Source organism: Aquarana catesbeiana, linkage group LG02 (genome assembly GCF_042186555.1).
Source record: "Aquarana catesbeiana isolate 2022-GZ linkage group LG02, ASM4218655v1, whole genome shotgun sequence".
Lineage (NCBI taxonomy): Eukaryota > Metazoa > Chordata > Amphibia > Anura > Ranidae > Aquarana > Aquarana catesbeiana.
Window position 1 is genome coordinate 679,172,725 of NC_133325.1, and position 26,206 is coordinate 679,198,930.

Consider the following 26,206-nt stretch of genomic DNA (forward strand, 5'->3'; position numbering starts at 1 on the left):
AGCTGGAGATGGAGTGCTAGGCTGTTGGGGCCTTTAAGGGAGCTCCCCATTCTGGGGGGGGTGTGACCTTGGGCCTGGGGCTCAGGTGCGGACAGGACTCTTCTCTCGACATACGGAGGTGTCCTGGACAGGAGGCACGGTACCAAGGAGATGACAGCAGGAGAGCACTGCCAGGCAAAGTCTCCAGGGAGCAACAACAGGTTGCAGCCAAGAGGGCTGGTGAGTGACACAGTCGGGAAGGACTGGGGAGGCACACCTGAGAGAACTGGGAGATTGCAGTCTGGAATGGGTGCAGAGCCAGTGGAGTGGACTGCGGTGGCGCGGCCAGTGGAGAGAGCATAGGCGTGCGCACAGGGTGTGCCGGGTGTGCCCAGGCACACCCTAATCACCCCGTGCACATTAGTGTTATCGCTCTGTGTAGCAGCAGAAACAGGGGAAAGATCTCACTCTTACTGTCTCTGCCATAAGAAAAGTGTTTATACTCTTCTCTTTCACTGTGCCGGCAGGGAGATCAATGTGCCGAGGTCATATATATGTAGACACCCGCACACGCATGTGTGTTTGAGCTTAAGGGTGCACACCCTAACGCAATAGGCTGCGCACACCTATGGGAGAGAGGCAGCTGCAACCAGAAGGGCTGGCAGGGCCTGAAGAGGTGGTGCTGAGAGCAGTAGCCACGTGGACAGCTAGCACTAGGACTACCACAATTTTTTCTGCTACACCAGAGGGGTCCACGGTCCCTGCCTGCAAGGGGCATTTGCTAAAGCCTGGCTGAGCCAGTGTCAGGCCTAAAATATAATGCTAGCTGGTCCTGGAAGAACAAGCAAGTGATGTGCTGAAGGTGTGAGGAGAGATAGTCTGCACGCAAGTGAAGTGCTGGAGCTGAAGTGTAGAGTAGTATATACAGGAAATGTAGTCCCCTATACTTTCTTCAATCAAGTGGGCATCCCATACTCCCTTACCCCATCCAAGTTTATTACCCCCCCAATAAAATAAAATAAAAAGTTCAAGGACTGGTTTTCTGCCCAAGGGTGAATGAGAACTGTGTTTTTGACTGGGCAGGGTGACAGACAGACTACAATTACCAGCAGCCCCAATGGGGGTAACACTACGATGGTTTGTCTCAAACCTCCAACTGCTGCAGCTGCAGGACAACTTGTACTGTTAAAAAACAACAGACTAAAGCTGGCCATACGTAAGTCAGTTTTCATTTTTGGGTTGTATGTGGTTGCAGGAATCCTCCTCACTATGTCATTGTTTCTGTGTCAAAATATACTGATCAGCACTGTTTGTTGCAAGTGCTGATCAAATGGAAATCTGCAAGCAGGACAATTCATGAGAAGTCAATTGACTTCTCGCAAACATGAACAACCATATGGATTGGAATTCAATTGGTTCCTGTTGATCCAATCCATGTTTGAGGACAGGGATTGATGTGAATGTACAATGTACTGTACATACAGTAGGTGTGCGCAGCCTATTGCATTGCAAGCACACATGCATGCGTGTGTATGTATGTGTACTGACTACATTGGGCTCAGCCCAGCTTACCCTCTCTTGGTAGGATGTATTTCCTCCCACATTGCAGGCTGTTCTCCCTCTCCTACCCCAGCTGCCGGAACCTTCTGTTGTAAAGTCAAATAAGGCATGTTGGGGTTTACAGTGACTTTCCCATTGGCTAAGGATGCAGCAGAGATGCGGAGTAACTGTAGCCTCTGGCTTTTTACAGACACTGCATGGTTGGCAACCTTGGTGACGCCTATGGTACTGTATATGTAAAGTGCTACATAAAACTATAAAAGAAAATAACAGAAGGAAAGCTTAAAAAAGGAAAAGAACACAGCCGCACAGCCATCACATCTAGGAATTGGTAAGCTGCAAATAAATATTTATTTAAATATATATATATATATATATATATATATATATATATATATATATATATATATATATATATATAAATAATACATTTATAAAAAATATATACAAAAAAAATACAAAAATAAATAACTAAATATTTGCCTCTGGGTTTATTATGGCTTTAATTTCTGAGCCTTCAATTTACAGATGATTATGTTTAGCTCATGCAAATGATTTTTTTTTCTTTAAGAGATATATGCTTGATGCATTTGATCATCTTCCCTGCAATTTTAAGGAAGCAGAGTTGTTGATTACAGGGTAATTATAATTATGAAGATAATGAATAGAAAAATAATTACCAGCTAATTATAGCTAATGACACTCCTAGGGACTTGACTGCATTACCAGTGCCATAACCCCCTGCTCTCTATCTGATATAGTGAAGGAAGCTCTTAATTACATTGCTCAGTTCCCTATACAAGGAGGAAGAAGAGGAAATTTGGCACATCCTCCCTCCAGAAGTAGATAATGTGTAGTGGAAGGGGTGAGGGATGCTGAGCCAGGGCACAGGTGCAGCTGGGGAGGGGCACAGCTGGGGCACAGCTGGCTTGGAGCTTGTGCCATCCTCCTGAGCACCTTCTTGCTGTGGTCAGCAGTAGTCGCTAGGACCCCGCAGTTGTCTATGACAGCAGTGAAGGGCAGCACTGAGCATGTGCGGACTTAGGCTTCTAGCTTGCTGCTCGGTTAGTTACTGATATAAACAGCTGGAGGTAGTGAGACACACAGAATGCATGCAGGCAGGGAGCTGTGCGCTTCCATTGGAGCTCTGCAAAGCTGGACATCGCCGGCTCTCATCACATTCCCCCGACTATTGGATCTATGCTCTCATTTCTACTAACCTATGGCAATGCTCAGCTCTGACTTTTCTCCCCCTCCTGTTGATGACAGGTAAGTTGCTCCCAGCTCTGTGCTAGTACAGATGTCATCTTATCGGGGAACTTACAGGCGATGCATCAGGCTGTTGCTGCTGCGATTCGGGGGATGATGGAGCTGATAGGGATGGGGGTCCAGCATGGCTCTTGCACACTTTGGAATCTTGTTGCTTCGTGCTTAGTTTTATTATGGACATGGAGGGGGTTAGGACATGAACTCCTATTCATTTTTATGTGTTTTATTCTGCACTTGTCATAGTTATATGCTGGACTGAAAGGTGCCAGGAGCTGTCCATTAACACCCTGTCCATCATCTGTGCTGATGGCAGCAGATCATTAGATGAGTCTTGGTCGTCTGGTCCTGAGGACAACAAGGGAGGAAAGTTGCTGGTTCACAATGTGGAACTTGGAACATTTATTTGTATCATCCCCTGCATGGCAGATTGGAATCATAGTTAAACTTGGTGGGGCTTCCATTCCAATGTTGAATTTTTATGGGAGGTGGGCTCTGTGAACAATAGCAAAATGACACTAATGAATTCTATACTGGATGTATAGAAAAGCAGACACAGTGGCAGAACACAGGGCACTGCAAAGAGTGATAACTCTTCTTAACCAGTCACTTATCAGTTAGGAGATGATTATAGCTTGGGTGCCATGGGATGGTGTATATATTGCTTGTCTTTGAGTATATATGCATAGAGTATGGAGTATGAAGGCATCTGTTAGTATTTTCTTGTGTGATTCTGTTTCTCTCCCACCTCTCTATCTCTCCTAATTTCCCTTTATGATTAATAGAGTATTCTGAATCTTTCTTTCTTTCTTTCTTTCTTTCTTTCTTTCTTTCTTTCTTTCTTTCTTTCTTTCTTTCTTTCTTTCTTTCTTTCTTTCTTTCTTCTCTCTCTCCGTCTCCCCCCCCCTCTCTCTTTCTCTCTTCTCTCTCTCTCTCTATTCTCTTCTCTCTCTCTATTCTCTTCTATCTCTCTATTCTCTTCTCTCTCTCTATTCTCTTCTATCTCTATTCTCTCTCTCTTTCTCTCCATTCTCTTCTCTCTCTATATATTCTTTTGTCTCTCTCTATTCTCTCTCTCTCTCTTTCTCTTCTCTTTCTCCCTCTCTATTCTCTCTCTCCCTCTCTCTATTCATTCTATATGCTCTCTCTCTTTCTTCTCTCCCTATCTCTCTATATTCTCTCTCTATATTCTCTATATTCTCTCTCTCTCTCTCTCTCTCTCTCTCTCTCTCTCTCTCTCTCTCTCTCTCTCTCTCTCTCTCTCTCTATTTCTATATCGTCCCCACTCTATCTCTCTTTCACTTTTCCCCATCCTCCTTTTATTCACTTCCACTCTCCCTTCCCTCCTCCCCATTTCTTTCTCTCTCTCTTTCTTCTCTCTCTCTATTCCCTCTCTCTTTCTCGCCATTCTCTTCTCTCTATATATTCTTCTGTCTCTCTCTGTTCGTTCTCTCTCTCTCTCTCTCTATTCTCTCTCTCTCTCTCTCTCTCTCTCTCTCTCTATCCTCTCTCTAGTCCCCACTCTCTCTCTCTCTCTCTCTCTCTCTCTCTCTCTCTCTCTCTCTCTTTCACTGTTCCCAATCCTTCTTTTATTCACTTCCACTCTCTCTTCCCTCCTCCCCATTTCTCTTTATCTACCCCTCCTCTCTCTCTCTCTCTCATTCTCTTTCTCTCCCTCAACTCTTTCTTGCTTTCTCCCTCCCCTCTCCCCTCTCTTTCTCACCCCTCTTTGTTTGTCTCCCCCTCTCTCTCCCCTGTATATATTTTGTAAATGGGAAAACGAATTTGTCATAACTCTGTTCTGTAAACACAAATGCTCTATTGGGTAGCATTCATATTTATACTGTCCTGTGAATGTGAATTAAAGGAGTCTCCAAAGTTCAGTGTATTCTGTCACTGGAGAGTACTCCTGTACTCTGTTTCCCTGTTGAATGAGCTAATGACACATTGTACAGTAATTGTATTCAGACTCAAAAACGTCACTGTCATTAGGAGTATGCCAGTTCTTCCCACTCACTGGCAGGCACAGTTAGCTCCTTTTTATTTACTATTCCCTTCCAGTGCACTCAATACCTTGAAGTATTCCCAGGTTTCGAATGTGTGGCTGTTTATTATGGATATATGTGGTGCATATGTTATGCCACTGACACTATACAAAAAGAATGCAAATTGTAATAGCAGATCATGAACACACTGTGAAAATAAAATCGACTTGGGGGAAAAAAAAAGAAAAGAAATTGGTTAAATGCGTCTCTTTTATGTTCCACCGGGAATAAATGTTGCTCGATTGCTAACACTTGTTCTGTGGCAGCTCTCTGTGTCTTTAAGGAGCCCAGGGGGCGGGAAGAGCTTTATAATAACATTGAATGGATTATAGCATTCAATGGTTTTAACTCTTTAAATGTACATCATGTGTCAACCAGACCTTTTCATTGTCAGCATTTTAAATTAATTTGTTTACTGGTTGTTCTCCTATGTGAGTTTTTACATTATTTCTAGCTTTGAGATTTAAAAAAATGTTTTAGATCACTTTTAATTTAGGGATGATTGTATCATTTCTTCATTTATTTGTATCAGCAACAAAAAAAAAAAAAAAAGAAGAAGAAAATAGAGAATTGGCTAAATAATTGGAGGTGTTGCCTCTAGTAGCCAGTCACGTGCTTACTTTTATTTGGAGCCTGCCCTAGAAATCTTACTGTTGCAATCTGTTAAGGGCAACAGCTCTATTCTTTTCCTCCAGATTAATTGCATACCTTCTTAGTATATTTTAAAGACTTAATCACTGTTCTTGCTAAAAGACCAGGGCAAAACTCTATAACTTGAGAAAAACATTGACTAACAAAAAAGGGCATCCATTAAAGTGTTCTTCTAAATCATGTTTAATCCCTCTATTACGTGCATATTTTGATTTATTGGTTCTGGGCAAGACTGTAAATTAACCTTCTTATACTGTATATATAAAAAATGATTTGGCAAAAATGAATTATAGCAGAAGAAATATGTTACCAATATATAATGAGCTCAATGTGCCAGTTTGAAATTGCCTTACGGAAAGTTCCAGAATGGGAAATGATAATGATATGCATTAATTTGCTTTTCGCCCTGAGAAAAAGAAACAGTGGCTCATGATGTTGCAGTGACTAAAAACTGAACAGGATTCTGGGAAAGAGATTTTCTTGCCTTTTGTTGTATTTTTCTCTTGATTGCGTTTAATAATGCGGAACACCAGACAGACAGTTATCTATCTATCTATCTATCTATCTATCTATCTATCTATCTATCTATCTATCTATCTATCTATCTATCTATCTATCTATCCACTATCTATAAGTCTTTTTAAGTAAGCTGGTAGCAGGCTTTTAATAAGCTTTAAGTAGTACTGAAGCCTGCTAGCAGCTTGTCTAAAGTGACGATCATCACTCCCATTAGGATCTGTGTTCAGCATTTAAAAACTGGAGCTGAAGGCTGCTTTAAAAGCTTCAACAAAGCTTGCTAAATGCTCTTTAAATGCTTTGTAAAAGCTTGCCATTCACACTACTTTTATATAAGCCGAAGCCCGTGTGAAACAGGCCATAGTGAGCATCAATGACTGCCTGGCACTGCACACTGAGAACATGCCTATAAGTTCCTCTTCTTGGTGCACATACACTAAGCACACACATTCTTCATTCCTATGGGTACCCCACATGATGGCTAGAATATGGCTCACTATTATGAATGAATGGAGCTGCAGCACTCATGCGCACTAAGTAGAGGAATTGGTGGGAGCATACAGTGAAGTTCATTGGAATGGGTAAGAAGGCAAATACTTACCAATACATTCCATCCTAGCCCCTATTGCCAGTCATTTGGCAATATGCCAGCCCTATACAACGTCAAAGAGGTTTGTTTGTTCATACTGAACCTTTGCAAATGTAAGAAACAGCATCACTTTAACATAACCCACCCCAGGCACTCATACCATAGCATTGCTCCCCTACTGCTATGTTCAGCTACCAAGTGTAAAGGGAAATCCTTTGAAAGTTACGGGTTGCCAGGGTTGTAGTTTATGCAAGGCTATGGACCCCTCATGTGATATCACTAATTGGCCCAGGGCTGTCACATGGAGTGAATCACATGTTCCTCCATACCCTGAAGTATCATGTATTTCCTTCAGTTCCAAATACTGAACAGAGCGAAGGAAAGATAAGTAAGGTCCCAAAGTGCTTCAATGCTTACATACCCATAATATTTTATGGTCCCTGTTCACATCTGAGCACTGTGCCGCCTGAAGCTTGTGACTCACAGCCCAAAACATGAACTTCCTTAGCACAGAGTCATGCATTTTTGAAAAAACACATATTGCATATTTTTGCATGCGTTTTATGCCTCTCCTGCTCCTAACATCTACTTTTCCATTGGCTAAAAAGAAACGCTGAAACCTGAAAAGCATCAAAAATGTGTGTACAATTGCTCAAAAATCAGCTAAAAAAGCTCACACAAAAGTGTAACTTGGCCTGTATGCTGGGGGGGGGGATGTGAGGTAAGAAGCAAACTCATCACATTATCCCCCCCCCCCCTTTTTTGTCCTCTTTTCCTCCTTCCCTATTCCTTCCCCTTTCTTCCTTTTGTTTTTGTGCTTGTTGTTTTGGTAAAAGTAAAAACAATGCTCTATAAGCAGAGATATTAATATTTAAAACATATTTGTTGTTTGTTTAAATTGTTCCCTTTTTTCTTTTTGTAAGAGCTAAAATGCCTGACTATATTTTTCTGTTCTTTTTGTATTTGTGTTTAAATGGCAATAAAAAGTAATTAAATTAAACAAAAAAAAAAAAAAAAAAAGAAAAGCAAACCTGTTACTTTGCCCTGAATAGAGAAACCACAGGTTTTCTGTGAAGTGCTACTTGTACTCCTAGTCTCAGCCTGCTTTTTATTGTAAGGGGGTTTATGGAAAGTTCTTATAAAAATAGATTTTAAATAATATTACCTGTATTAAAATACAGTTATTTACATCTAAATAAATACACAACTGGATAGTGAGTTTCTTTAGTTGCCTGACATTCACCTTTAATTTGATATCCCTTCATAACCAAAGTTTTAGGCTTTACAGATGCATGAGAAGCTTCAGTTGGAAGTTACAATTTTCAAACTCCTGAGCTACACATTAGCTCAGTGGCAGTGATTTTCAGTGACTTTGAATAGATTTAGTTACATTCCTTCCTGTCAATTTTGATGTTGTTGATATAGTGCAGTGAAATAGTCAGTATTGTAAAAATAATATTTATTATTTGCCTTGTTCTATAGTGCCTGAAGAAATGTATGTAATATTTATTATCCCCAATGAGCAATATCAAGATTTGACTTGTTGCAAAGAGGCAGTCTTAGACTCAATTGTCTATAACTATCTATAGTTGTGCCGAATGGTTTAATGAACACAGCAATGTTTTCAGCTCCATGCAGCAACAAGCAACATTTGAACATTTTCCAATGGGGATAATGCATATTTCAAGAACCTATAAAAGCATAAATTAGCAAGACGGATTACAATCCTGTATTGAAAATCCTTTTTTTATTATTTTTTTTGGAGGACCATCAAAATGAACTTTCATTTTTGGAAACTCTGCACTGCAGGAAAATGGTGCTCAAAGAGAAATTGTTTTGTTTTTAACTGAAAACCTTTTTCGTGTACATACAGATTGTTTAGTAATTTTAAGCCCTGTGGAGACCAGGGATAGATTTACCATTTGGAACAGTAGAACTATAGGGGGCAGAGGCACACAAGATAGCTTTTCTATATACAGTTAGCAACTACACATTTTTTTAACATCATCATTAGAAATATTGTCATCTTAGATATGCTTATTTGCACATTGCCACAATATACTGAATCAGTTTGGGATCAAACAAAAAATGTACTTTGTAAAAGCAGTGGTTTAAGCAGAGGTTATTGTTAAGTTTGCAGGCTATGGGGGTTATTTACGAAAGGCAAATCCACTTTGCACTATAAGTGGGAACTACAAGTGTAAAGTGCACTTGGAAGTGCAGTCACTGTAAATGTGAGAGGTAGATCTGAAATGAGGGGAAACTCTGCTGATTTTATTATCCAATCATGTGCAAGCTAAAAGTTCAGTGCAATTTCAAGTGCACTTTGCACTTGTAGTTTGCACTTGTAGTGCAAAGTGGATTTTCCTTTCGTAAATAACCCCCAGAGTTTCATTTTCACAGCACAGTTTCGTTTTCCAATTGAGCATAATGCCTGATTCAGTGTTATTTTGCCGCTTGAAGATTTTGCCTCTTCCCAGTCCTTCCCTGGTGATATCAAATCTCCAGCGCACAAACTGGTCTTTTCTCAGTGAGATTCCACCTCCAGTGAACAGATTGGTATTTCCCCATTGAGATCCCACCTCCCAGCACACAGCAGATCGGTCTTTCTAAAGTGAGACCCCAACTCCAGCACACAGACTGCTCTTACTTCGGTGAGATCCTACCTCATGGGCCAGCACAAAGGTACTCCGAATAAAAGAGACAACACAATATCATAATTAAATATATTTATTTAGTGGAATTATATGGCCACAGTGTTATCCATGGGGGGCTAAACTGAATATTACAAATTTAAATAAATATAAAGCCACCTTGGCTGAAATACATTTACACCAAAATAAGCTGTGCCCATCCAGCCAATGCTGGATGACTACTCCCCCATTCAGACAACATCGTGACTTTCCAAAGTTAGGGTGGGCAGATGGGCGCTGCTGTCTGGTCCAACGGTCAGTGGGAATACCTCAGCAGTCCCTTTTATAGGCTTCTCCGTGCGGGCTTTAACCGCCCGATTTGACCAATCAGCTGCTCCGCTTTTGCACCAATCCCATGGCTGTTGCTGCCCAGGGATATTGCAGCAACCCTTGGCAACCTGTAAAGTAGAACAAAGCAGGAGACTGCGGATCTCCTTTGAGCTATCCCATGGTGGTCCAGCATATTGCTGTGACCTTTCAGGCACACAGATTGACTTGTCCCCAGTGAGATCACACCATCAGTCTTTCCTCTGTATTGCTCCTAGTACACACACAGATTGGTAAGATCCCACCTCCAGCACACACACATTGGTCTTCCCCCTGTATTCATATACACAGGCATCACTTCTTGGCATCTATACCAGCAGTGAGATGCCCCTCCAAAAACAGATCCAGTTTTACAATAGATTGTGAACATTCTGCAATGTATATGCATTGACCAATTGTTGTCCAGTCTGCAGTGTATGTGCATTAACTCATCGGTGACCAGGATTAAGCATTATTTTATATTTGTTACATATGCTCATTCCCATACAAAATTGCAGCTTACCAGTTTGCCATGCCTTTTTCTTGAACTTCTAGCACTGTAAAATCCTACTAGTTTTCTTTGTTTATGAGGCAGCTGTGTTTTTCATAATTAACCCTAGCTGTATTGTGCAGGCAGATCTTTATTATCAATGAAAACTAGATTTAAACACCACACTCTCCCCCAAATACAGCACTAGATGTCAGCACAGACAGAAAAAAAGAAAATTTAAGCAATGTTGCCACGTTTCCAACGCAAAAATAAACAATGTGCTACCAAATAATCAATATTTAAAACATAAGATCTTGTATTAAAAAAATGAATGTTCATAAATAAAAAAACATTGAACTACTGTGTTATTAAAAGTTTGGAAAACTCCTAAAGCAAGTTCACAAAAAAACTTTAACCCCAGACAACACCCAGTGGGTCTTCAATAAATGGTGGTTTCAATGATCCCTTCACCAGACATTTAGGATTGCACTCACCAAAAATTGTCAGTCTATCTTTTTACAGATTAGGCTAACATGACTTTTATCTCCTTCTCCATCCACCAACAAAGCTTCTGAAGCAGTGGCAATCCTCGACAACTCCATAAAACCCCAGATGGATAAATGGATGGATTGGACCATAAAATGAGACTTCCATCATGTAATACTGTCACCACAATTTTAATTGGGCATAAAAAGTTATACTCACATCTCAAGGCAAAATCACAGCCTTATCTCTTGATGTGACCCCCAAAGACACCCTTTGACATAAAGCCGGCAATAGACAGTAACAAGCTTATACCACCGGCCATTCTGCTCATCACCGCTCCCACTGTTTACATACTGAACTCTTTCCAGGTTGGCTAGCAAGGTGTAGGCTCTGCCCCATGTGGTTCAACCTCTATGGACTTTGTCAATGGGTGTTTTCACTATCTTCATAGACTTATACATTGTGTGGAGTTATTGCATTACAGATGCTAAAGGGCTGATTTGCACTTTCAGGTCTGATATAGGTCCCTAATAAAGGGTTATAGGTTTAGGGGCTGGGCATTGTATTTTATTGAGAGAAACCTCAATCTGTCCCAGTGTTGCCAACCTTCAGTATTTTTACTGGCAGCCAGTAAAAAAAAAACGGGCACTTTTCTCTTGCCAGTAAATGCCAGTGACAGGAAAAGTTTGCCAGTAAAAAATATTTCAGTTCCGATCCGAAGCCGGCCGAGACCATTGAGTGCCTGCTACAGTGTGTAGCAGCTGCACTGGCGGGGGTGTTGCCTGAGCATGTCTTGTAATGTTATGGTGCCAGGGAGCAGAGCAGAGTGACTTGAACCTCATGTGTGGGTCTGTGGGACAGTCAGCGCTGTTAGGACTGGAGTGGACTGAAGGGACCACCTGGTGTGGGGAGAGGCTGTCACTGTGACTCAGGAGGAGACATGTCCTGTTGGTGAGATGTCATCATTATCTGTGCTGCTGCCCACTGCTGTCAGTGTCATTGAGAGAGTCAATTTAATGTGTGTGTGTGTGTGTGCTGCCCATTCTAATTTCTTGCCCTCCTGAGTCCTGTCCCTGAGCTACTTCCTTACTGTATTGAAAAATAAAATAAGATATATTTTTTTGCCTTAATATCTACTTTAAACCACATTGCTAATTGTATATTGTGCTTATTTGTAGCAAAAATACTGAAATTTGCACTTAAAACTGTAATTTTGTAACTTTTGAAAATGCCAGTAAAAGCTTGGCTGTTCAGAAATGTTGTGGTCAGTCATAAGGCCTTCTCCTGAAACACATCTAAAAGAAAAGAGGTATTTTAAAGCAAAATGCTATAACAAACATATAGTAAGATTTTCTCAAATTTGATTGCAAAAGTGGAAATACACTTTCAGTCACCAAAACCCAGCTTAAATGCATAAGGCCCACAGTGACCTGTCTGCAGTGTATGTGATGTGCTGTGCATCAACCCCTCAGTGACCAATATTACATTTGTGTACATTAACCCCTCAGTAAACTGTCCCCAGCATATAAGTATTAACCCCTTAAAGCGGTTGTATACCCCGCTTGGTCATTTTTACCTACAGGTAAGCCTATAATAAGTCTTACCTGTAGGTAAAATGAATATCTCCTAAACCTGCACAGTTTAGGAGATATTCACCCTGCTTGCAGCTGCTGACGTCAGCGGTGCTTGCGCTCTGAAGGTCCAGTGGATCGAGCCGAAACTTGCCGCAATGAAGGACGTCATCACGGCTCCGGCCACCCACAGTGCCGGACCCCGAAAACCCAGAAGAAACGCTGAGGGAACATGTCAGCCCCCTCAGCGGTGACCGGGCTCGCTGCCATGGCTTCATTCTATGGTAAGTATTTCATAAAGAGCTAGTATGCAATGCATACTGATTTTGAACTCTATTCCTCCTCTGTAAAACCCTCTATGTGAAGAGCTTGACTTTCATTCTACTATACTATTAGCCAGTTTTATTTTAACGAGTGCTTAAATATATTATGCAGAACACTTTGCAGCCCCTGTCATTTACCTGTATGGCTGTGTCCATATCCTTTAATGATTTTGTCGATAATTATGTAAATATCAGTAACCACCTTTTGTGAGTCAAAATATGAACTGTTCTGCTGATTGTGATACCCTCCCAATCCTCTTCTGCACAGATTTCCCCCATCATACCCAACACCATCCTCTCCTGTACATAGAGACTACAGTCATACCCTTTTCACTCTTCTCTTATGCCCCATACACACGGTCGGATTTTCCGACGGAAAATGCGTAATAGGACCTTGTTGTCGGAAATTCCGACCGTGTGTGGGCTCCATCACACATTTTCCATCGGATTTTCCGACACACAAAGTTTGAGAGCAGGATATAAAATTTTCCGACAACAAAATCCGTTGCCAGAAATTCCGATCGTGTGTACACAAATCCGACTGACAAAGTGCCACGCATGCTCAGAATAAATAAAGAGATGAAAGCTATTGGCCACTGCCCCATTTATAGTCCCGACGTACGTGTTTTACGTCACCGCATTTAGCACGATCGGATTTTCCAACAACTTTGTGTGACCATGTGTATGCAAGACAAGTTTGAGCCAACATCCGTCGGAAAAAATCCTAGGATTTTGTTGTCGGAATGTCCGAACAAAGTCCGACCGTGTGTACGGGGCATTACACATACTGCCCACTGTCATATCCTTTGTACAACTCTACTGCACATACTGTCACTAGCATACCCTCCACACTCCTCTCCTAAACAAATCTCTCCTTGTCATACCCTCTGCATTCCTCTCCTGTAAATACCTCCCAGTTATACCCTCTGTACTCCTCTCCTGTAAATACCTCCCAGTTATACCCTGTGCACTCCTCTCCTGTAAATACCCCCCAGTTATACCCTCTGCATTCCTCTCCTGTAAATACCTCCCAGTTATACCCTCTGCACTCCTCTCCTGTAAATACCTCCCAGTTATACCCTGTGCTCTCCTCTCCTGTAAATACCTCCCAGTTATACCTTCTGCACTCCTCTCCTGTAAATACCTCCCAGTTATACCCTCTGCACTCCTCTCCTGTAAATACCATCCAGTTATACCCTCTGCACTCATCTCCTGTAAATACCTCTCCTGTAATAGATTGGAATATAATTCAAAACAATGGAAACTAAAATAGAAAAGGATAGAAAAACAATAGAACAGAATAAAATAAAATATAATATATATATTTTATTCTATTCTGTTCTATTGCTTTTCTTTTTTCTTATTTTCTATTCTATTCTAATCTTTTCTATTCAAATTTGAATTCATTCTATACGAAGTTCGAATAGAAAAGATTAGAATAGATTATTTTCGAATTCGAAAAAATATTGACCGAATTCGAAAAAAAGTCGATCAAATTTGAAAAATTTGATCAAATTCAAAAAAAATCTACCGGATTACAAAACTATCAAATTCGAAAAAAATTCTACCGCATTCGAAAAAATTTGACCGAATTGGAAAAAGTAAACTATATATATAACCATTTTCCAGAATTAGAATTTCGTATAGAATGAAATCGAATTAGAATAGAAAAGATTAGAATAGAATAGAAAATAATAGAAAAGAATAAACTTGAAAAACAATAGAATAAAATATAATATATATTCTATTTTATTCTATTTTGTTCTATTGTTTTTCTAGTCTATTCTTTTCTTTTATTTTCTATTCAAATCTTTTCTATTCAAATTCATTCTATACGAAATTCGAACTTCTGAAGCCATCTTCCGAAATTCGAATTTCGTATAGGATGAATTTGAATTCGAATAGAAAAGATTACAATAGAATAGAAAAGAAAAGAATAGAAAAGAATAGCATAGAAAAACAATAGAACAGACTTATAAAAAATATTATAAATAAATCATTTTATTTATTCTGTTCTATTGTTTTTCTATGCTATTCGTTTTCTATTATTTTCTATTCTATTCTAATCTTTTCTATTCAAAATCAAATTCATTCTATACAAAATTTGAATTTCGGAAGATGGCTTCTAAAGTTCGAATTTCGTATAGAATGAATTTGAATTCGAATAGAAAAGATTTGAACAGAAAAGTATAGACTAGAAAAACAATAGAACAGAATAGAAAAATATATAATAAATAAATATAAACATATATGAAACATCTTCCGAAATTTGAATTTCATATTGAATGAAATCGAATTTGAATAGAAAAGATTAGGATAGAAAATAATAGAAAATAATAGCATAGAAAACAATAATATATATAATAATATAATATATATTTTGGAAGGTGTATTATATAAGTATTCAGGAAAGTATTCAGACCCCCTTACATTTTTCACTCTTTGTTATATTGCAGCCATTTGCTAAAATCATTTAAGTTATTTTTTTTCCTCATTAATGTACACACAGCACCCCATATTGACAGAAAAACACAGAATTGTTGACATTTTTGCAAATTTATTAAAAAAGAAAAACTGAAATATCACATGGTCCTAAGTATTCAGACCCTTTGCTCAGTATTTAGTAGAAGCACCCTTTTGATCTAATACAGCCATGAGTCTTTTCAAGTTTTTCACACCTGGATTTGGGGATCCTCTGCCATTCCTGCTTGCGGATCCTCTCCAGTTCTGTCAGGTTGGATGGTAAACGTTGGTGGACAGCCATTTTTAGGTCTCTCCAGAGATGCTCAATTGGGTTTAAGTCAGGGCTCTGGCTGGGCCATTCAAGAACAGTCACAGAGTTGTTGTGAAGCCACTCCTTCGTTACCTTAGCTGTGTGCTTAGGGTCATTGTCTTGTTGGAAGGTAAACCTTCGGCCCAGTCTGAGGTCCTGAGCACTCTGAAGAAGATTTTCGTCCAGGATATCCCTGCATTTGGCCGCATTTATCTTTCCCTCGATTGCAACCAGTCGTCCTGTCCCTGCAGCTGAAAAACACCCCCACAGCATGATGCTGCCACCACCATGCTTCACTGTTGGGACTGTATGGGACAGGTGATGAGCAGTGCCTAGTTTTCTCCACACATACCGCTTAGAATTAAGGCCAAAAAGTTCTATCTTGGTCTCATCAGACCAGAGAATCATATTTCTCACCACCTTGGAGTCCTTCAGGTGTTTTTTTTAGCAAACTCCATGCGGGTTTCATGTGTCTTGCACTGAGGAGAGGCTTCCGTCCTGCCACTCTGCCATAAAGCCCCGACTGGTGGAGGGCTGCAGTGATGGTTGACTTTCTACAACTTTCTCCCATCTCCCGACTGCATCTCTGGAGCTCAGCCACAGTGATCTTTGGGTTCTTCTTTACCTCTCTCACCAAGGCTCTTCTCCCCCGATAGATCAGTTTGGCCAGACAGCCAGCTCTAGGAGGGTTCTAGTCATCCCAAACATCTTCCATTTAAGCATTATGGAGGCCACTGTGCTCTTAGGAACCTTAAGTGCAGCAGAATTTTTTTGTAACCTTGGCCAGATCTATGCCTTGCCACAATTCTGTCTCTGAGCTCTTCAGGCAGTTCCTTTGACCTCATGATTCTCATTTGCTCTGACATGCACTGTGAGCTATAAGGTCTTAAATAGACAGGTGTGTGGCTTTCCTAATCAAGTCCAATCAGTATAATCAAACACAGCTGGACTCAAATGAAGGTGTAGAACCATCTCAAGGATGATCATAAGAAATGGACAGCACCTGAGTTAAATATGTGAGTGTCACAGCAAAGGGTCTGAATACTTAGAATTTAGTATAGAATGAAATCAAATTTGAATAGAAAAGATTAGAAAAGAATAGAAAAGAATAGCATAAAAAAACAATAAAACAGAACAGAAAAAATATAATATATATGTATATATATATATATATATATATATATATATATATATATATATATATATAATATATAACCATCTTCCAAAATTTGAATTTCATATAGAATGAATTTGAATACAGAAGATTAGAATAGAATAGAAAATAATAGAAAAGAATAAACTAGAAAAACTTTCTATTATATTTTATACCATGTGATATTTCAGTTTTTCTTTTTTAATAAATCTGCAAAAATTTCAACAATTCTGTGTTTTTTTCTGTCAATATGGGGTGCTGTGTGTACATTAATGAGGAAAAAAATAAACTTAAATGATTTTAGCAAATGGCTGCAATATAACAAAGAGTGACAAATTTAAGGGGGTCTGAATACTTTCCGTTCCCACTGTATATATATATATATATATATATATATATATATATATATATATATATATATATATATATATATAAAACCATTTCCCGAAATTCTAATTTCATATAGAATGAAATCGAATTAGAATAGAATAGAAAATAATAGAAAAGAATAGACTAGAAAAACAATAGAACAGAACAGAATAATATATATTATATTTCCTTCTATTCTGTTCTATTGTTTTTCTTTGCTATTCTTTTCTATTCTATTCTAATCTTTTCTATTCAAATTTGATTTCAGTCTATACGAAATTTTAATTTTGGAAGATGATTGATATATATATATATATATATATATATATATATATATATATATATATATATATATATATATATAAATGTTTTTTTCCATTCTGCGCTATTGTTTTTCTATGCTATTCTTTTCTATTATTTTCCAATCTTTTCTAATGTTTTCTATTCAAATTAATTCTATACAAAATTCCAAATTCAGAAGATGGTTTTATATATATATATATATTCTGTTCTATTGTTTTTCTATTATTTTCTATTCTATTCTAAACTTTTCTATTCAAATTCATTCTATATGAAATTCAAATTTTGGAAGATGTTTTATATATATATTTTAATCTTTTCTATTCGAATGTAAATTCATTCTATACGAAATTCGAATTTCGGAAGATGGCTTCCAAAATTCAAATTTCGTATAGAGTTATTTCAAATTAGAATAGAAAATATTACAATAGGAAATAATGGAAAAGAATAGCATAGAAAAACAATAGAACAGAATATAATAAAATATAATATATATTATATTTTTTCTATTCCGTTCTATTGTTTTTCTATGCTATCCTTTTCTATTATTTTCTATTCTAATTTTTTCTATTCAAATTTTAAAAATTTCAGAAATTCTGAAATTCTAATTTTGTATAGAATGAATTCGAATTAGAGTAGAAAAGAATAGAAAAGCATAAAATAGAAAAACAATAGAATAGAATAAAATATAATATATATCATATGTTATTCTATTCTGTTCTGTTGTTTTTCTAGTCTAATCTTTTCTATTATTTTCTATTCTAATTCATTCTATACGAAATTTGAATTTTAGGAAAATGGTTTTATATATCCTATATATATTTGTATATAGAATGAAACTGAATTCTAATAGAAAAGACTAGAATAGAAAAAACAATAGAACAGAATAGAAAAAAAAAAAAAATATATATATATATATATATATATATGTGTGTATGTATATATATATATATATATATATATATATATATATATATATAATTTGAATAGAAAAGATTAGAATAGAATATATTATATTTTTTTCTATTCTGTTCTATTGTTTTCCTATGCTATACTTTTCTATAATTCTCTATTCTATTCTAATCTTTTCTATTGGAATTTGATTTCATTCTATACGAAATTCAAATTTCAGAAGATGTTATATATAGATATATGTAGATATATCTATATATATCTATATATAGATATATACATATATAGATAGATCTATAGATATATATCTACAGATCTATCTATATCTATCTATCTATCTATCTATCTATCTATCTATCTATCTATCTATCTATCTATCTATCTATATATAATATTTTTTCTGTTCTGTGCTATTGTTTTTCTATGCTATTCTTTACTAGTATTTTCAATTCTACTCTAATCTTTTCTATTCAAATTTGATTTCATTCTATACGAATTTCGGAAAATGGTTATATAGTTTACTTTTTCAAATTTGGTCAAATTATTTAGAATGCGGTAGAATTATTTCGAATTTGATAGTTTTTTTCGAATTCGGTAGATTTTTTTTTCTAATGCAGTAGATATTTCTTGAATGTGGTCGAATACGAAACTAAACGAATCCCGAAAACGAATGTGACGAATGCAACAAATTTAACTTTAAAACTTCAAATTTAGTTAAATAATGAATTGAAATGAAACAAAACTCATTTTTTTATTCTGCACATTTCTAAGTGAACAGCCGCAGATGATACACAGGGATGAAACAAATCTCCCTACATAAGTTTTATTTGTATATCTGCTGTCTTCAACTTTATATACTGTTTAGAAAGTGCACATCCTGTTATCATTTTCACTTCCCCATTCTGCTGTGAGAGAAGTGTTGGATTACACTGGGAGACAGCTGATTGGAAGAAAGCCACACACCCCTCTCCAGATAGGCAGAGACTTTCAGAGCTGTCCTGTGAGTAAAGCAGCTCTCTGCTAGTCTATTTATAGCACCCACCCTGACACAAATCCAGGCTGGTTTTATCACATCAGAGAACTCGTCAGAAGTTATCAGGCTGATAACAGAAGAACGGAGCAGGAGAAAGCTATGGGACATAGTACTTTGAAGAGAAAACACTGCAGATATATGTGCCCAGCTCAAATGTTATAAATCTGGTTTTCATCCACTTTAAGAGTTTTAATACCATGCTGGTATGCAGAGATTGCTAGAGAGCTGTGCCATGAGAGAGCTTACAACAGGTACTATTAGGTGGCATAATAGATCTCCAGGCAATATGCAACTTAAATACATATTCAGAATGGGCACTGCCAAAGGGTTTGTAATTCTGCTCAGCAACAGTTGTGATCCAGGCACATCTGATCAGAAAGAACAGACAGATTCAGAAAGTCTTTTCCAACTATATTACAGTCAAGCAGATCAGTTTGGCACATTATTTGCTCCAGCCTGATAATGAAGGATCAGCAGCACAGTAATGAAGTCATCCCTGTGCTCTCCATTTGCGTATGCATGGGGAGATAGAATGACAGCAATATTCAAAGCAGCTCAGTCCTCATTGGTCCACTGTATTGACACTTCCCCTTCTAGTCGAAGTGCTGCTATTTAGTATATTACAGGAGACCAATCTCGGGCACTTTCCATAAGTCCATGCAGAAATGCCCCATGTCTGAAAGTAAGAACTGACTGGAACCATTAGTTGAATAAAATTGAATGAGATGATCCGCTATTCCCTTGAGAATAGGCATACTTATCTGCCACCATTGGCAACCACTGGACATAGAAATCACAATTGACTGGGCAAGGATTACCTATGACCATGCATACCTTATGCAGTGTCATATATGTTGGAAAAGTGAGATTACACGCCAGATTCCAAGGCTATGTTCAGCCTAGTCAACTTGCTTTTACTTTCAAAAGATATACCACCCTCCTATAGTATCTTATCTGGCACTCTGTCTATGTTAATGTTCAGTCCACTTATTTAAAAACCCTCACCTCATCTGCTAGATGTATCTATTTTGTACCTATTCCACATTCTCTAAAAAGTTTTGTCTTTGTAAACTAACAGCCTCTTTATTAGGCTAGGTGTATATGTTGGATTTCCAGCAACATTTTTCGTAGATGTGTTTTTCAGCTGGTCTATTAATTCCCTTGATATATGTAAAAGGTTCTGTAGCATCATTGCTTCTTTCTCTCCATTAACCCTCCCTTGTGAGAAGATCAATCAAAGGATTAATGCAACACTCTAATGAAGTGTTAGATGGCAGCTCATGCACTACTAAAAATATTCATAAGTGCATTTATTTACTGTAGTCAATGCACAGTATTAAACACTGCAACAACAATGTAAGTGTCAAAATGTATATCAGAATCTCTGCTAGTGTTTTGAATGCTATGAAATATTCTGTATGCATGTTGCATGTTCTTTCCCACAATTTAACTATTTCATGATCAGTGTTTTCTTGAGCTTAGATACCCAGAAGAAGTTAAGTCGCATGAGTATGCGTCAGTTAACTTGACTGAATGTTTCTATGACTAATATTCCATTTTGACATTGTTCCTGAGAACTAAGAAAACAGTTGCACAGTCATAGTTTTCTGATACAGGGATAATAAATGTTCTCATGCCAAGTTGCTTTTTTATGTGGACTTAAAAAGGCGTATTGTAGTCACAAAAGGTTTAAAGAAAATCATTGTTTTGCAGCAGAGTATGGACCTAGATGATAAAAACTTCTTATACTGATTTACAGTTTTCAACAATTTAAGTATTCAACAGTGCATGAATAAAACTCTACTCCAGCCAAAATGTTTTATGTTTTTGGTTTTAAATGATGAGAGCAAAGATTAGAACTTTTGTCAAGAAGTAGTAGTTGTAGTTTTTCTTTTATTACTAAATCAATATTTTCTATATTATATTTATTTAATCATGTTTCTGTAGCCCTGATGAAGGGGGCCTTTATTACCCCTGAAATGTGTTGTCTCTTCCTTTTACTATTTTATGCTTAAACAACTTCTTCATGGTTCTCAGTACTTGATTTGGCACTGATATTTCAGTACCTTTCTGGTTTTATTGTAGTCTGGGATTCTGTTGTGGAGATCTCTGCCAAATAATTAATACTGTGATACCAGGACAAGAAATGTGGGGAACAGAAGTCTTCAGTAGGGATGAGCGGAACACAGCATATGGTTCACAGCATAACATGTAAACAGGCAAAAATTGTGTGCGTACACGCAAATATCCTTGAAATCTATAGGTCACGAACGTGAAAAATCAAAAGTGCTCATTTAAAAGGCTTATATGAAAGTTATTGCCATAAAAAGTGTTTGGGGACCTGGGTACTGGCCCAGGGGAAATGTATCAATGCAAAAAAAAGTTTTACAAATGGGCGTTTTTTTTGGGAGCAGTGATTTTAATAATGCTTAAAGTGAAACAATAAAATTGAAATATTCCATTAAATATTGTGCCTGAGGGGTGTCCTTAGTCTGCCTGTAAAGTAGCGCATTTTTCCCGTGTTTGGAACAATACCACAGCAAAATGACACTTCTAAAGGAAAAAATTTCATTCAAAACTGCTTGCAGCTAAAATGTATTGTCAGATCCAGGCAATATACACAAAAAACAGCATGGGTCCCCCCAGTCAATTACCAGGCCCTTTGGGTCTGGTATGAATATTAAGGGGAAGCCCATGCCGATGTTTAAAAAAATGGTGTGGGGGTCCCCCCAAAATCCATACCAGGCCCTTTAGGTCTGGTATGGATTTTAAGGGGAACCCCATGGCAAAAAAAATGGTGTGGGGGTCCACCCAAAATCCATACCAGGCCCTTATCCAACCAGGCAACCTGGCAGGCCGCAGGAAAAGGGGGGAACTAGAGAGCAGCCCCCCTCCTGAACCGTACCAGGATACATGCCCTCAACATTGGGCCTCCAAAACACCTTGTCCCCATGTTGATGGGGACAAGGGCCTCTTTCCCACAACCCTTGCCCGGTGGTTGTGGGGAGCTGTGGGTGGGGGGGGCTTATTGGAATCTGGAAGCCCCCTTTGTAAATGGGTATCGGGTTCATTGTACCCCTACTCATTCACCAAAAAAAGTGTTAAAAAAAATAAAAATGACAGGAGACAGTTTTTGACTAGTCCTTTATAAGAAAAAAGTGTCCCGCAATGTCCATCCATCTTCAATCACAGCTCCTTTGGCCAATCATGGCTTTTGCAGCAGAGAGCGCTGTGATTGGCCAAAGCATGCAGGTCAGGCGATCTCGCAGTGCAATATGGGGTGTTCCACGGGCACTCAAATTTCCCACGAACACCCCATAATGTTCGAAAAATTTGACGAACTTACATTCGACTCGAACATCGGGCTCATCCCTAATACAAAACACACACAATTTTTTTTTGAAAAAGCACAAAAACACCTCTAATTTCTCCCTACTGTTCTGAAAGGGTTTTCTTATTATCCTTGCCGTTTTAGGAGTTATTTCATAATACTGGTGTCCATGAGGGATCAGGGGACACTACTAGTTTTTTTTTTTCTGGTTGAACGAAAAAAACTGACCGCTCAGGTCCGAGCTGCTGTACTAACAATTTGACGTTAGTACAGCGATCTCCCATGCTGTGCTATTGTGTTATGACAGGGGGACGACCCCCTTGCCAGAACACTCCGGTCAGCGCTCTCAGCCAAATGCCAGTTGGGAACTGGTTGGCAGACATTTTTCGGTCATAACCCTTCGACAGAATCTTCTGTCGGACAGGCTGCCATACACATGGGCCGAATGTCAGCTGGTTTCTATTGAACCGGCCAATGCCGCCAATGTCGCCCAATGTTTAGCCCCTGTGTACTAGGCTTAAGACACAAACATCAATACAAACCTTACAAACATTTTAATATTTCCCAATGAACTAGAAAGTGTGTTCTTGTCGTTTTCCCTGTTCCATCTCTTTATGTTCCTATTTCTTCAGCTAACCAAGGCAGAAAGTGAGGGGAAATCTCTCCACCCAAAAGTGGTTTGGACCCTTCCCCTTTGTATCCAAAACAAAAACTAAAATGTTTTGCCTGGGGTTAGGCTTTGAGATTCGATTTACTTTATTGATTAATAATTTTATTATACTAAAACATAAACTAATGTATTGGTGACCTACTGATTGAGCAATGGAGTGTTGTATTTGAAGTTTGAAGACTGTTTTTTGTGAGCTTGTTTTCTAAGATTTTAATTGGAACGTAACTAATTTGTGATTTTAACCTGTCAGTGAGAGATTCCCAAATATACCATAGTTCAAATGAATCATATTTACGTCCTGTTCATTTCCTGGCCTTGTCCTCAGTTTTTTTCTCTATTTTATAAGTAAATATATGTGTATAGTAAAACTTGGCCTTATTTATCAAAGTGTCAGAAAGGAGACATTTCTGTATCGATAGAGCAACAAATCAATGTCAATTCTGCATTGGAAAATGACAGTTGGAATCTGTTTGATTCAGCTCCCTGACTTATTTCAAATATCCAAGACCATTTTTAAGCTGGATGAACACAAGAAGATCAGATCATTTATCCCTAAATGATCAGATACTCAGAAGATCCTCTTGCGAACCAAATCCATCTCCAGTATTTAGAGCCTTTATCACAAATGCGCCAAAGCCACTGATGAATGGTGTTGGATTATCTCTGAATGCTGGAGAATTAGAGTATTACATTGTGCCAGATGTCTTTTCTGTACACAAGGTTCCCAGGCTATTAACTTCAAGGCTTAGTGTAGAGATAATGGTCCAGAAGTTAAAAAAGGTGACCAAACTAAATTAAGTAGTTTTGAGTTTTGAAATTGTAAGTGATATCATGCTATGTATCCCCCGTTGAGGGTAGGTATTACCAGAGATAGAGAAAATAACTTTTAGGTTGTGGTCATGAACAAAGCTGGGTTTCTTGTCTGTTTATTCTACATGTACTTTCGGAAGGTGGGGGATTATTTTAAGATTACATTGTCATTCCCATGAAAAGATTATTTAAAGGCATAGCACCACTCTATGTTTGAATGATCTCCTAATAAAATAAACCTGCAGTGTGTAAAAATGAGTTTATATTTTTACTGAGTGTCTAATTATTCTCTATGTGGAGACTTGCATAGTTACATAGTTAGTCTGGTTGAAAAAGAAACAAGTCCATCTAGTTAAACCAATAAAAGAGGAAAAAAATCATACAATCCCATATACACAATCCTATACCCACAGCTGATCCAGAGGAAGGCAAAAAAAACCCCCCAGCAAAGCATGATCCAATTTACTAAAGCAGGGGAAATCAATCCCTCCTGATCCCCGGAGTGGCAATCGGATATTCCCCAGGATCAACTTTACCTATAAATGTTAGTATCCAGGTATATTACAGTATGTACATTTAGGAAAGAATCCCGGCCTTTTTTTAAAGCAAGCTACTGAGCTGGCCAGAACCAACTCTTGAGTGAGTCTATTCCACATTTTCACAGCTCTTACTGTAAAGAAACCTTTCCGTAATTGGAGATTAAATCTCTTTTCCTCCAGACATAAAGAGTGCCCCTTGTCCTCTGTGATGACCTTAACCACTTCCCTACCAGGCCAATTCTGACATTTCTCTCCTACATGTAAAAATCATCATTTTTTTGCTAGAAAATTACATAGAACCCCCAAACATTATATATGTTTTCTTAGCAAAGACCATAGAGAATACAATGACGGTTGTTGCAACTTTTTATCTCACACAGTATTTGCGCAGGAATTTTTCGAACGTGTTTTTTTGGGGAAAAAAACTGTTTTGAGTTTAAAAAAAAAAAAAACAGTAAAGTTAGCCCAATGTTTTTACATATTGTGAAAGATGAAGTTACGCCGAGTAAATAGATACCTAACATGTCACGCTTCAAAATTGCACGCGCTCATGGAATGGCGCCAATGTTCGATACTTAAAAATCCCCATAGGCGACGCTTGAAATTTTTTTACTGGTTACGTGTTTTGAGTTACAGAGGAGGTCTAGGGACAAAATTATTGCTCTCGCTCCAACGTTCGCGGCGATACCTCACATGTATCGTTTGAACACCGTTTTCATATGTGGGCGGGACTTACGTATGCGTTCGCTTCTGCGTGCGAGTACACGGGGACAGTGGCGCTTTAAAAAAATTTTTGTTTTTATTGTTAATTTTATTTTATTTTTTTATTTTGACACTTTTTTGAAATGTAAATGTAAACATCCCTTGTAATAGGAATATGACATGACAGGTCCTCTTAATAGTGAGATATGGGGTCAATAAGACCCCATATCTCACCACTAGCCTGGGAAGCCTGAAATAAAAAAAAAAAATAAAACGATCACTGCTTCCCAGCTGAAGCCGTACCGTGTTTTTGAATGGAGAGGCTGGGCGTGATGTCATAACATCGCGCCCGGCCTCCGATGATCATAGAGACTCCGGCGACCATCTGGTCCGCCGGAAATCTCTATGATCTACATCCGGCACCGGCGGATCTGTTCTCCGCCTCACCGATCATAACGCTGAGTCGGAACAAGCACCGGAGGGCGGCGGGAGGGGGACGTCCCCTCTCGCCTCCCATAGGAACGATCAAGCGGCAGAATGGCCGCTATGATCATTCCTATGGTGTAGAGATTCGCCGGCTGAAACCGGCAATATCTGAATGATGTCTGTAACTACAGGCATCTTTCAGATATACCCGCTCAAAGCCCAGGACGTCATATGACGTGGGCGGGCGGGAAGTGGTTAAAGTGAATAACTCAACACCAAGTTCACTATATGGACCACATATGTATTTATACATGTTGATCATTTCTCTTCTCAAGAGAGAATAAATTAAAATCCTGTAATCTTTCCTCATAGGTGACCTCCTCCATGCCTCTTATCAGTTTGGTTACCCTTCTCTGCACTTTCTCCAGTTCCCTGATATCCTTTTTTTGAACTGGTGCCCAAACCTGAACTGCATATTTCAGATGAGGTCTTACTAATAATTTGTACAGGGGCAAAATGATATCTTTCTCTCTGGAGTCCATATCTCTCTTCGTGCAAGAAAGAGCTTTGGAAACTGCAGCTTGTCATTGCATGCTATTATTAAGCTTATGATCTACCAGAACACCCAGACCCTTGTTCACCATTAATTCCCCCAGTTGTACTCCCCGTAGTATGTATGATGCATGCATATTCTTAGCCCCCAAGTGCATAAC

At 38.3% G+C, this 26,206-nt stretch overlaps 1 protein-coding gene across 1 annotated transcript in view; it reads left to right on the forward strand.

Annotated features, from left to right (window-relative positions):
* The first annotated feature begins 2,421 nt into the window (after positions 1-2,421).
* WSCD1 (WSC domain containing 1) overlaps positions 2,422-26,206 on the forward strand; it is a 348,299-nt gene continuing 324,514 nt past the window's right edge. Inside the window, exon 1 of the mRNA XM_073616736.1 lies at positions 2,422-2,808. The gene's annotated coding sequence lies outside the window, so the exon portion shown is untranslated. The remainder of the gene's footprint in view (positions 2,809-26,206) is intronic.